General features: G+C 39.6%; 1 long non-coding RNA gene across 6 annotated transcripts in view; it reads right to left on the bottom strand.

The window, feature by feature from the left end:
* Positions 1-291: 291 nt before the first annotated feature.
* LOC105081582 (uncharacterized) overlaps positions 292-11,477 on the bottom strand; it is a 337,276-nt gene continuing 326,090 nt past the window's right edge. For 2 of the 6 annotated variants that reach the window (XR_012507073.1, XR_012507072.1), the window contains exon 6: positions 3,463-9,522. This is a non-coding gene — a long non-coding RNA (uncharacterized LOC105081582). Of the gene's footprint in view, positions 1,282-3,462; positions 9,523-11,477 lie in introns of those variants that run through there. The other 4 variants (XR_012507076.1, XR_012507071.1, XR_012507074.1 and 1 more) reach the window with 4 other exon arrangements.

Below are 11,477 nucleotides of genomic sequence, written 5' to 3'. Positions count from 1 at the left end.
GCTGACACATGCACAGAAGCCGGGCCTGCCTTCCCTGGGCTGGTGGTGGCCTGGAGAGGCACTGTCAGGGAGATCCCATGCTCATTCTCCTGGCCCAGCCTAGCCTGGTCAGGGTCATAGTAACACTAGGAGGTCCTTGCTCCTTAAGGCCCAGGAGGATTCTCCTTTTGGAGACCCCAAATGTGCTTATTTGGGCAATCTCAAGGAGAATCAGGCTGGTCTCTCTTCTCTCCTCTAATACATGTGCCTCTGATGTTAGTCTAAGTGCTTGTGAATTCTTGTGTTTCCCCATTCTGTGCCAGGCATGACATTCATGGTCCCCAAAATGTCACTTCCTCTCCTCCTAGAAAAACATCTGCACCCCCTCCTGCTTGAAGGACTGGTGTATTTTTTTTTTATCAGTGTCTCACCCTTTATTTTCTCTTAACATGTGAATATTCAAGGAAGAGTTAAATGGCTAAATTTCTAACACATGTGTGTGAATTAATTTCTCAGGCAGGTGACAAGAGAACTGAGAAAAAGAAAACTGGCAAGGTGGGTAAAAGGAATATAAGAGAGCAGAGAGGAGGGGCTGAGAGGGAGAGAGAAAAGGGAATAGAAATGAGCTCATGTGTGTACACCTACCACACACAGGAGCACACAGGTGTACATGCACCCACACATGCACACAACCTGAGATCCCCAGAGCCAAACTCCACACTCCCTCTCCTCCCCTGGGACAACCTCAAGGTGTGGCAGTTCAGCAGGAATGGTGGGGGTAAGTGTCCAAGCTCTGGAGTTGGACAAAATGGGTTCTAACCCCAACTTTAGTTCTGTGCATCTGTATGACCTTCTGCAAGTTACTGACTCTGAGCCTTAATTTCCTTATCTGTAAAAAGAAAAGCAGGAGGAGAGATAATAATACCTATTTCTTAGAAGCTTTGTGAGGATTATGTAAGATGATGTCTGCTGAGTGACTGGCAGAGCCTAACACACAACAAACCAAAGGGCAATGAGCTTCAGGATGTGTTTGGAAGGATACCTGGCTTGTAGGAGAGAAGTTGGAGTCTTCTATCACCTCTGTTGTCCTACTCCTCTGGAAGGGGTCAGGAAGGGCAAGGCAGGATAACATAGTTGATGTGTTTCTGCTGTTCAGGCTAGCCTGCCCAGAATCTGCAGAGATTTCTCGTCCAAATTGGACAGCATTGAGGCATTTATCTTGTTGCATAGTGACTTTCATCTCTAGCCGCTGCTTCTTCTGCCAGCACACAATTCCACCTGATTGCGAGTTCCTGTTGGGGCCTGGAACAAGAGATGTTACAGGTGAGGATGAAGGAACATCATGAGGGAGAAGCTTTCTTGGTGCCAGCCAGGCTCCATTGGCCAGAAACCCTACCACTCACTGCAGCAACCAAGACAGAGCCCCTCCCTTGCGGTCCACCTTCCTCCCCTCCTTCCTGCTCCTGCACAATACATAAGCACATTTTCTCTAAGGTTCTATTTGCCAACCTCATCTCCCCTTTCCCTCGCGGCATCAGGCTTTGGGTAAGAAGCAGTGGTGAGCTAGAGCAACATTCCGATTCACCTTTATAAACAGAAGCCTAGGTCCCCAGAGTCAGCTGCCATCTTCCCGCTTCTCCTTGCTTGGGCCTGAAACTGTGTCCCTAAGTGGCCCTGTTCACTGACTTGGGGACTTCCATTCAACCCATACTATGAAGAGAACAATGTGGGGCAGCCCTGTGGGCTTCTGAGCAGGAAGAGAGCAGCTGAAACAATAATTTCTCAGCTTGTTACCACACGCAGCTAATAGATTAATCAGTGCCTTCGCTGCAAGCCTTGAATATTAGTTTGAAATTAGCTTGGTTAAATACCCAGGCCTGGAATGTGCATGCCTGTGCATACATAAGGCAAAGGGATTTAGTGAGTCTCCTGAGAAATGTTCTTTTCCCCAGGACTTGCCTTCTCCATGCATTCCTGGCTCCCCCAGCAAGATGCACGGTTTTATCTCCACACTGACCCTGAGCCTAAACCTGGGCGCTATTAGGTGAGTGGGCAGAGTCTGCTGTAGACAATGGTCACACATCTGTTTTGGCTTCTCCCATAATAATTGAGAACTGGTAAGGAGAGTGATTAAGTGGGGATTCTTGAATCAGGTCACCTGAGCCTGAGATCTCTCTGGGGCACTTACTCTTATGCCATTTATCACTGTAAACCTCAGTGTCTTCCTCACTGCAATGTTGGTAAGAGTACCTGCCTCAGAGGGTTGTGGAAGGGTAACTGAGGTAATGAATATAAATTGCCAGCACAATGCCTGGCACACAATAAGTACTTAATAAATGTCAGATGTTATTGATAATCGTCTACATTTTTTTATAGTACTTAATTGTTTTCAAAGTATTTTCACATAAGTTTCATATGACTCTCCTAATCCAACCACCAGGTAGAAAATGCAAGTCATGTAGTTTTATCCTCACCTTTACAGTCAGAAAATTGAGTTCATCAGTGATTAAGGGTCATCGCTGTAACTAATGAGAACCCATTCTGCCATTTGTCCCCTTTGCCCTCCCCGCCAGCTGCTTTAAGAAGCTAAGAAACAATTAATTTTCCATTCATATCAGAAAAAGCAGGAGATGGAATTATATTACGTGCATCTTACCAAATAATACCCTCTCTGAGTTTGGGTTTCACATTTGCGGTATGAGAGGGCTGCTGTGGTCTTTGGCTTTCCCTGAACAGCGGGGCTGGGTCCCATGGCAGCAGGGAGAGATGGCCCTGCTGCCCACTGATCTTTGCCCTCTACCATCCCCTAGAAGACACTGCCTGTGTTGAAGCTGCTTCCACGACTCCATTATCTTCCAGGTAGAGCTGAGTTCCGGGAGTGCACAGGAGCTACTTTAACTGTGTTTCTCCTGGAGCAGCTGTGTTGACCACAGAGTCTGTACTCAATAACTGCTTGTGGATCGATGATTTTGTAATTTGAGGTTCCTTAATTCAGGCCTAATTAATGCCTATGTCAAGGTTAGCCTCATTAGCCTAACAAGCATTTTGATATTCTTAGGAGTCCAAACATTCAGATAAGAAAACTGCAGCTCTAAATGGTTTTACCAAGAGGGTAGCAGGGGAACACATTTCTATAAACTTACACATTATTATACAAAAAAAGTTGCTTCAAAGCTTTCAGAGGACACCACCATAGTCGTTATTTATCAAGAAGAACCAAAAAGGCAATCTTTCTGTATATATCAGCATTAGTCTTTCAAGATTTTAATTAAAAATGACTGTGACCCAGAAACATGTACTAGAGAAAGCAGGACATGCAGTAGACATGTAGGAGACACGCAGTAGACATCAATGGCATTTCCCATGCCCCCTCCCCACCCCCAACTCCTGGTTTTGTAGATTTGGATTCCAAAGCAAACTGCTTTGCAACTTTCATACAAATCAGGTAACTTTCTCTTAGATAATGATGGTATATTTACCATCATGGCTCCATGGACTATGATCATGAATAATTGAGGGCCTAGACCATAGTACTTGCTAAAGTCAACTTTGGTTTTTCTTAAAATTAAACTGTATCACGAGAACGGAATTAAACTGTGAACTAACCAGAAAAGTGACAGTATACAAAAGACTAACCAGAAGACAGATGAGATAGTATAAAAAAAAATGATAGGTTACTTGGAGGTATATAAGTTCATGTATTTTGAAGAAATATAAATACATGATATAATAAGGTACCAATGTATAACTCAACTGTTATCAATGCATGCTTAATTTAATCCTGGTTCTACATGGGGAAAGTTGTTAAAAAAAAAAGTCTTTTTTCTTAGAGACAAATACATTCCAGGATCCACACTCTGCTTTTCAGTGTACTGGCTTATTAACAAATGACATTACAAGGAACTTTATCCCATTTTGCTTGGCATTTATACCATCTAACATTTCAGTTGTTTTACTTACTTTTTAAATTCTTTAAATTTCAAAATGGTTCTTTCTTTTTTTTTTTTTAATTCCAAAAGCAGATAATAAGAACAATCATACAATAAGAATTCAAGGTCCTATATAAAATCTTTCTAAACAGATTTCCTTCATCTAACAACTTTTTTTTTACAAGAACCCTTTTTGAAACCTGAGGCTGACCATCAACTTACACATTAAATTTACTTATTTACTACTCATTTGCTTCAAGTTTCCAGCCTGGACTCTATCAAAGATCCATTGACCACAATGCTTCAAAATTTACTGTAAAAAAAACACATTCAAATGGAACACAAAATAGATAAAAAAATTTTTAAACTATTTTTAGCTATTTTAATTATTTTGAAATAATTTTAAATTTACAGATGAGTTTCAAGAATAATAAAAATAACTCCTGTATTCTCTTAATCCAAATTTACCAATTGTTAACCCTATGCTACTTTGCTTTCTCTCCCCACGTGATATGTATTATTATCCTGAACCATTTGAAAGTATTTGTAGAAATCATGTCTCTTTACCCCTAAATATTTCGATTTTTCTTAAGAATAAGGGCATGCTCTTATATAAACAGTACAATTATTTAGTTGAGGCTGTTTAATATTCATATATTACTATTATCTAATAAAAGGTTCACTATTAAATTTTATCAGTTGTCCCTGTAATGTCCATTATAGCAATCCTCCCCACCCCATGCCCAACTCAGAATCCAATACAAGATAACACATTTCTTTTAGTTGTCAGGCTTCTTTAGTTTATTTTAATCTGGAATAGTTTCTCAGGCTTTCATTGTCTTTTACAACATTGACATTTTGAAGAGTACAGAGTAACTGTTTGGAATCTGTCTGGTATTTCCTTGTAGGTTATCCATTTTCAGTAGGTGTGACATGTAAGAAATGCTGTGCCCTTTCACATGCATCACATCAGGAGACACATGATGTCAGGCTGTCCCGTCGTTGGTGATATTAACACATCACCTGGTTGAAGTGCTCTGTGTCACGTTTCCTCATTGTAGGCTTACCATTTTCCCCTTGATATTAACAAGGAGTCTGTGGGAAGATACTTTGAGACTATATAAATATACTGTTTCTTATCCAGCTTTCATCAGTCATTATAGCATCCCATGATGATATACTCAACTGATTTCTATGGATGACTGCAAAATGGTGATTTTTAAATGCTACCATTCTTTCTACATTTACGATGTAACATTCTATTGTAAGAAGAGCTTCCTCTTATCATCTGTTATTTATGTATTAATTTATTATCAATATGGACTTATAGGTTATTTTATTCAGTGGCTTATAAAAATTACTCTAATTATCTAGTTGCAAGCACAAATTGTCACATATTTGATTAGATGGAGCCCTTACAAGTTGGCTCTTGTATCCATTTGACATGTCCTTATCATTTTGTCATCATTTCTTTATTTGTAGCACAGCAAGGTGTTCTTAGTTCACCCTGGATTTTCTCTCTCCCAGTCCTGGAATCAACTGTAGAGTCCCTTTTAGTGAAAGATGAGTACTTAAAATTCCAAATGTAGGCATACAATCACATTTTCAAACATAGGCTTTGAAAGATATTCAGTGTTTTTTCTGTGATGTTTAAACTGCCAGTTAGGGCAAAGCTAACTGTGTCCACTGAACAAAACAGTGGGCATTCTATATTGACTGACATAGTGTTACAGATCTTAAGAATGTAAAGTACTACGAACTTCTTCTATTTTAAGATTCTAAGATACATGATAGCTTTAATAACAGCTTCTTGGATGGTGGAAGGAGGATAAAGTATTCTATATTAAATATTCACATTGATTATAAGGCATCTACTAATTTCAAAAACATTAAGATGTGAAAAAATTTGCATCTCAAAATCAAGAAAAACAAGCAATTTATCTCAAAGAAGAGCATATCATTATGACTTCATGCAGAAACATTCAAATGATTTAGGGAAAGCATTAAATAATGTTATAAACTGCTTTGTTTATATTTCTTGTCTGTCTTGTTATCCTTAACTGTACATTTTAAAATTTTCATTAGGTTGTAATAAAATTATAGTGCATAGGTCAAATGAGTCTATTTTAGTTTTTATAGATACATGAAAAATAAGAAGAAATCACAGTCAGATCTTCTATTCTTCAATGATTGAGATTAGAGAAGATATATTATCACTAGAAATATGTTGATTTGTTCCACACTTTCACATATGCTAAATTTTAATAGGTCTATTATATCATCTCAATGAATCAGAGAACTAAATGGATTTTAATAATAATAACATGAATATTTTATGTAAGGATGTGACTTTATCGTTAACAAACATGTTGCAAAGGCAATTTCACCAAGGGTAGCAGGGTGTACTAACTGATTAGGAGATCCTGCTGGGGATCTGACTGCCCCAGGTACAAGTCCTGTCTCTCTGCTGCTTACTAGATTTTCACCCTTAGGCAAATTACTTAACCTCTCTAGGCTTCAGTTTTCTCATTTGCCAGAAGAAAATGATCATAAGTACTTACCTCAAAAAGTCATCATGAGGAGAAAATGAAAGAATTCGGGGAGAGTGCATAGACCAATGCTTGGTACTCAGTAAACTGTTCAATAAATATGAGCTGATAAAAAAAGTAGATCAAAGACAGAAGTCAGCGTCATTCTAGGATCTTAGATGGATACATTTCCTTTGCATATTCCTTATAAGACAATGTAGTACTTTTCCCCTGCTTAAGAACTTAAGTGGATTGAATAGAAAGGATCTCCTTAAGTCCTAAGTTGGAAATACGAGTTAGGAATCTGCACTATACGGGGACACGTGCACTTACCTATGTTTGTTTCATTATCAAGCTCTTCATTTGACTGTCAACAGGTCACAGTTTGCCTAACCTATCTTCCTTTTCATCATCTACTACCCTACTATCCATAGGAAAGCAGTAGTTTATGTGAGCTATTGGTTCAGAAGACTGAGCAAAAATTTTGAGCCTGAGATAAGCAGCAAAAAAGAGAAAAGAGCACACAGCCAGTGGATTTGGATTGCCCTGTCTCGTTCAAGTTGTGTCTGCTGGGTCACCCACTCTCTGCCACAATGCTGGTCATAAGTGGCCCTGAGGGTCCTTATCCTGGGACAATACCTCACAGATGATTAACATTTTAAAGAGAGAAGATACCCTTCATCTTCAATGATAAGGGATTCTCCATTTCCCTTTGAATTCTTTAATTGGCCTTTCTAATTAGAGGGATTTGTTGCTTTATTTGGCAGTAGTTGGCTATAATCTGTGTGGTTTCTGAAGGACTGGGCCAGATTGTTTGCATTTTAAAGGAATTCTGGGGAAGCCCTACCCCTTTCTAGGGTTTCTTTCATGCTATTCGAGGGTTTTAGAGAATTGAGGTCAAGGATGATCCATTAGCGTAGTGCAGAGGAAGAAAGCTGGGACGCCATTGACTATTTCAGAGTAATTACATCATCCACTCTGGCTCTGCTCCTACAACATCGTGTGAAGCTGTGGGTGAAGCAATATGCCAGATCAGACTGTCACAGGGTCTCCTGCCGTTTGTACGGCTCTTGACCCGTGAAGTTTTAGCAACTATACCACTCACTCCTGGGAAATCTCCAAAGTTCTTCCTGCTAAAGTTGGTTTGTCTGAAGTCTCCACTTAACTTAAAAGAAAGGAATTATTTTCTTGGAAAAGATTAAAGCACATGGGGACATGTGTGTAACAGCCAGCGTGGAACATAGTTCACTAGGGGCTACACTGTGATGTGGCTTAAACAAACAACATTAGAACAGAAAGTTTAATTATATGATCATAGTAAGAAGCAATTTGTAACAATTAACTCTTCAGGGAGGCTTGTTTTTACTTTGCCCTGCGGAAGCCTCAGGTGTTTGTTCAAAGGGACCAAACCCACAAATTGTGAAAGTCCTTTTAAAACTAGGGAGTCCCTGAGTTCTGCACTTTCCTGCTCAGCTAACTCTTCTGCTCCATTGACATCACCCACCAAACCACACACACCGCACCCCCACCCCACAAGGTTCACTAAAGGTAAATTCAGAAGTGTCTCCAGTTCCAGTCTTCTCTCGCACTCTGGATAGAAGCTGGATGTACGTATGGTTGCCTTGTCCCTTGTAGCTACCGGTTTATTGCCCATGATCTGTCCTCTGACCTTTTGCTATCAGCGTGTATCTCCCCAGCCTCAGGCTTTTTCACGGCTATTCTTGGTCTACGATTTTCTTCCTTGATTTCAGTGGCTTACCAAAGACCCAATTCAGCAGCCTGTCTGCCTCTGGCTCTTTAATTAGCTCCCCAGTGGCTTTTCTTAAAAGTCTTTCTGCATCATTTTGAAAGGGGCATTTTCTGTGTATAAAGCTCCCTCCTCATCAGGAGGTATGGCTTAATGCTTGCCTTACCCACCCCACACACAACCTACCAAGGCCTCTGATTATGAAAACATGCTACTAGAAGGATCAAGGATGAAATAATTTCTTTCTTCCAGTCATCATTTACTTCAACAGACGGTATTTGGTCACCTATTACATTCAATACACTGAAAGGCTACAATGATGAATGTATTTCCATTCCTGTTTCTGACTTACAGGTCAGAGTACTAGTTCTTAAAATTCATTGTGCGTAAGACTCTTCTGGGGGAACTTGTTAAAAATCAAATACCCAGACCCCATAACTCAGAGATTATGATACCACAGGTGTAGAGTGGGGCCTGAGAACCTGTATTTTTAACAACCCCCTCCCATACACTGAGAACTGAGGCAGGGATCCTGTGGATACTCTACTTTGTGAGAAGAAATACCACACCGCCCCACCCCTGCCAAGTCTCCACCACCTCCTCTCAGGTACAGAGTTCTAGAAACCAGTAAAAGCAGGCAAAACATAGCCTATATTTTTGGTTTACATAAGTAAAATGTAGAGCTCCTGTTGTATCTGTATTGTTTATTCCTACCAAGATGCTCCAATTGCTTTATCTCCCTTTCCTTTGTCATAGGAGCGAGCACTAGGTACCTGAGTTTTAAAGATGAAGACACTGCAAACAATCATTCACCTGCCACACATTATGCAGCAAGTAGATTCACCCTCACAACATAATGAGACAGCATTCTTTGTCATATTCCAAAAATGCAGTGGCTTCCCCAAGCTCCAGTGCGCTCTGGTCACTCAATGTTGCATGAACAAGAAATGACTTTCTCAGGTTCACCGAGCCTGGGTTCACCGTGGGGCCCAGGAGTCTGCAATTTTTTGAAGTTCTGTGGATAATGATGCCGGACAATGATGCCGCTGGAGTGCGGAGAAAGCAGGGACGAGGGCGGTGTGAATCTGCTCACCCGCCTGTCTCCCCCCCCCTGCTCAGCTTGAGTCCGTTGAACTTTGTGCTTCTGTCTGTGCTTATTCTCTTCTGGCTCCTACCCCTGCATCTTTTCTTTTTGGAAAAATACTCAGGGAACAATTCCATCTGTTTACTTGGAGCAGTGCTTGCTCTCTTCCCATATATGGTTGTCTGAGTCCATTCATCTCCAGAGTGAAGCCTGTGGATTCTCCGGTGAGTCCAAATTATGTTGGTGTTGAGAAGTCTGCTTGGGTGTACAGAAAATTACAGGCAAGATAAATATACATATATTAAATAGAGACTATATTATATATAACTATATATAAATTAGATACTTATTTATATATAAATAGATGCATACTGCAAAAATCTTAAAAGTACATTTGCCATTAACATTGTTCTTTCAATCTATTGTCTTTCTTCCTTCCATCTATTATCCTTAACTTCCAATATTATATGATGCTTATATCAAAACTATTTCTAATAGAAACTGCACGAATTTTACTTGCTGGCTCTCAGTCAGAGAAATGCTTTGGAGATGACCATGTCAAAGCTGTGCCAGGTACCCTAAAATTCTGGAGTGAGGCAATGAAAGAAAATCCATAAGTGTTTCGGTCTACATAATCTCAACTGGTTCAGAGTAAATCTGTGAAGAACACCAATATTTGACTGAGATCCTATTTCTTTTTTTTTTCAGGTCTACAAATATTTTCTTGTCAATTGCTTCTCTGGTATAACTTGAACATCAGTATCTTCAACTTCAAAGAAAGTTTTTTTTTCATAAATACTTACACACTTAAAAATTTTTTTTTTCACTGAAGTGTAAATGAACATTTTGAGAAGTATTGGAAAGTTCTTGATACAGTGTAACAAGTGAGCTTTGGGGGTCTACAGACCTTCATTCAAACCCTGCTCATCACCTTACTAGATCTTTGACCTTGGACAAGTTAAATGACGTCTCTGAGCCTCAGTTTCCTCAGCTGTAAAATGGAGATAATAATAGTGCCTCCCTTAAAGTGATGCTGTAGTGAGAAAATAAGAAGAGGCACACAAAATGCTTAGCACAACATAGGCTCATGATAAACATTCATTAAAGGTTAAACCTTATTGTTATTATTATTAAATTTTGTTGTTTTATTATTAGTCTTGGAAATATTTGTATTTTCATAGATATCAGAATTTTAGGAAAAGAAATCAAACTCCTTATTAAGAATATCAGCAAGCAAATGGATAAGGATTTGGCAGGGGTGGCGAGTGCTCAATAAATGTTCTTGCTTGAAAGAATACCACTAGGTTTTAAATAAATTTATTTATTCAGCAAAACTGTATTGTGCATGTGCTATGTGAATTATATCTCAATAAATTAAACACACACACATACAGATAACACACGCGTAACTGTGTTGTGTTGTGTACACTTGTCCATGCAGGGCACTGAAAATCAGGAGCAGGGAATACTAAGATAAAGAAGGCACACTTCCTGCCTCTGGAGTATGAACAGGAGTTAGTCAGAGTTTAGTTCAGTGTCCCGACTCACCATCTAACACAGCCTGAGAGCAGACATCAGCTTTCAAAGGAGAACATGCTTGAATGAATGTGTCACTTTCAAGAATGGTACACAAGGTTCCCCTCTCTGAATCACCTGAGAACCCTTCTAGGCACCAAGGGACTCAGGACACATCCTTTCCTTACCCAGCCTGATGTCAGGATGGCCCCTGTCAAGAGTTTACTTGATAAGGGATTGGAAAGTGGTAATCATGGGGATGGAGAGGGTAAAGATCCCCAACAATTAAAATGAAATGTTTATATTTACTATGGCAGGTTGGAAGAGTGGCAAGAAAAGTGGGGAAAGAAAATTTCCTGTCATTTTGGATTTGAAATTGTGCACAATGCAAGTTCTCCTTTACTGCAGGGCTGTAGAAAGCTCTGGCTAACACCACCATCTTACCACTGTAAATTTTCTATGGTTTTTTTCCCCTCAGGGCTTAGAAGTGCTGAAGTATGTGTAGAAGTTTTCCATCCCTTGCTTTACTTTTTTTTTTTTGGTGGGGGAGGGCTTAGGGGGAGGAAAGAAAAAAATGTTAATTTCTAGGAAAAGACCAAAGAATATATAGTTTTAGGTAAAGCATCTAGGCCAGCAAAGATGAGTTTCAGACCAAATATCATTCTTACTCCAATAAACTGAAACTTAAAAAAATT

Source organism: Camelus bactrianus, chromosome 1 (genome assembly GCF_048773025.1).
Source record: "Camelus bactrianus isolate YW-2024 breed Bactrian camel chromosome 1, ASM4877302v1, whole genome shotgun sequence".
In the NCBI taxonomy this organism is placed as follows: Eukaryota; Metazoa; Chordata; class Mammalia; order Artiodactyla; family Camelidae; genus Camelus; species Camelus bactrianus.
This window is presented reverse-complemented; position numbering and strand designations above follow the sequence as displayed.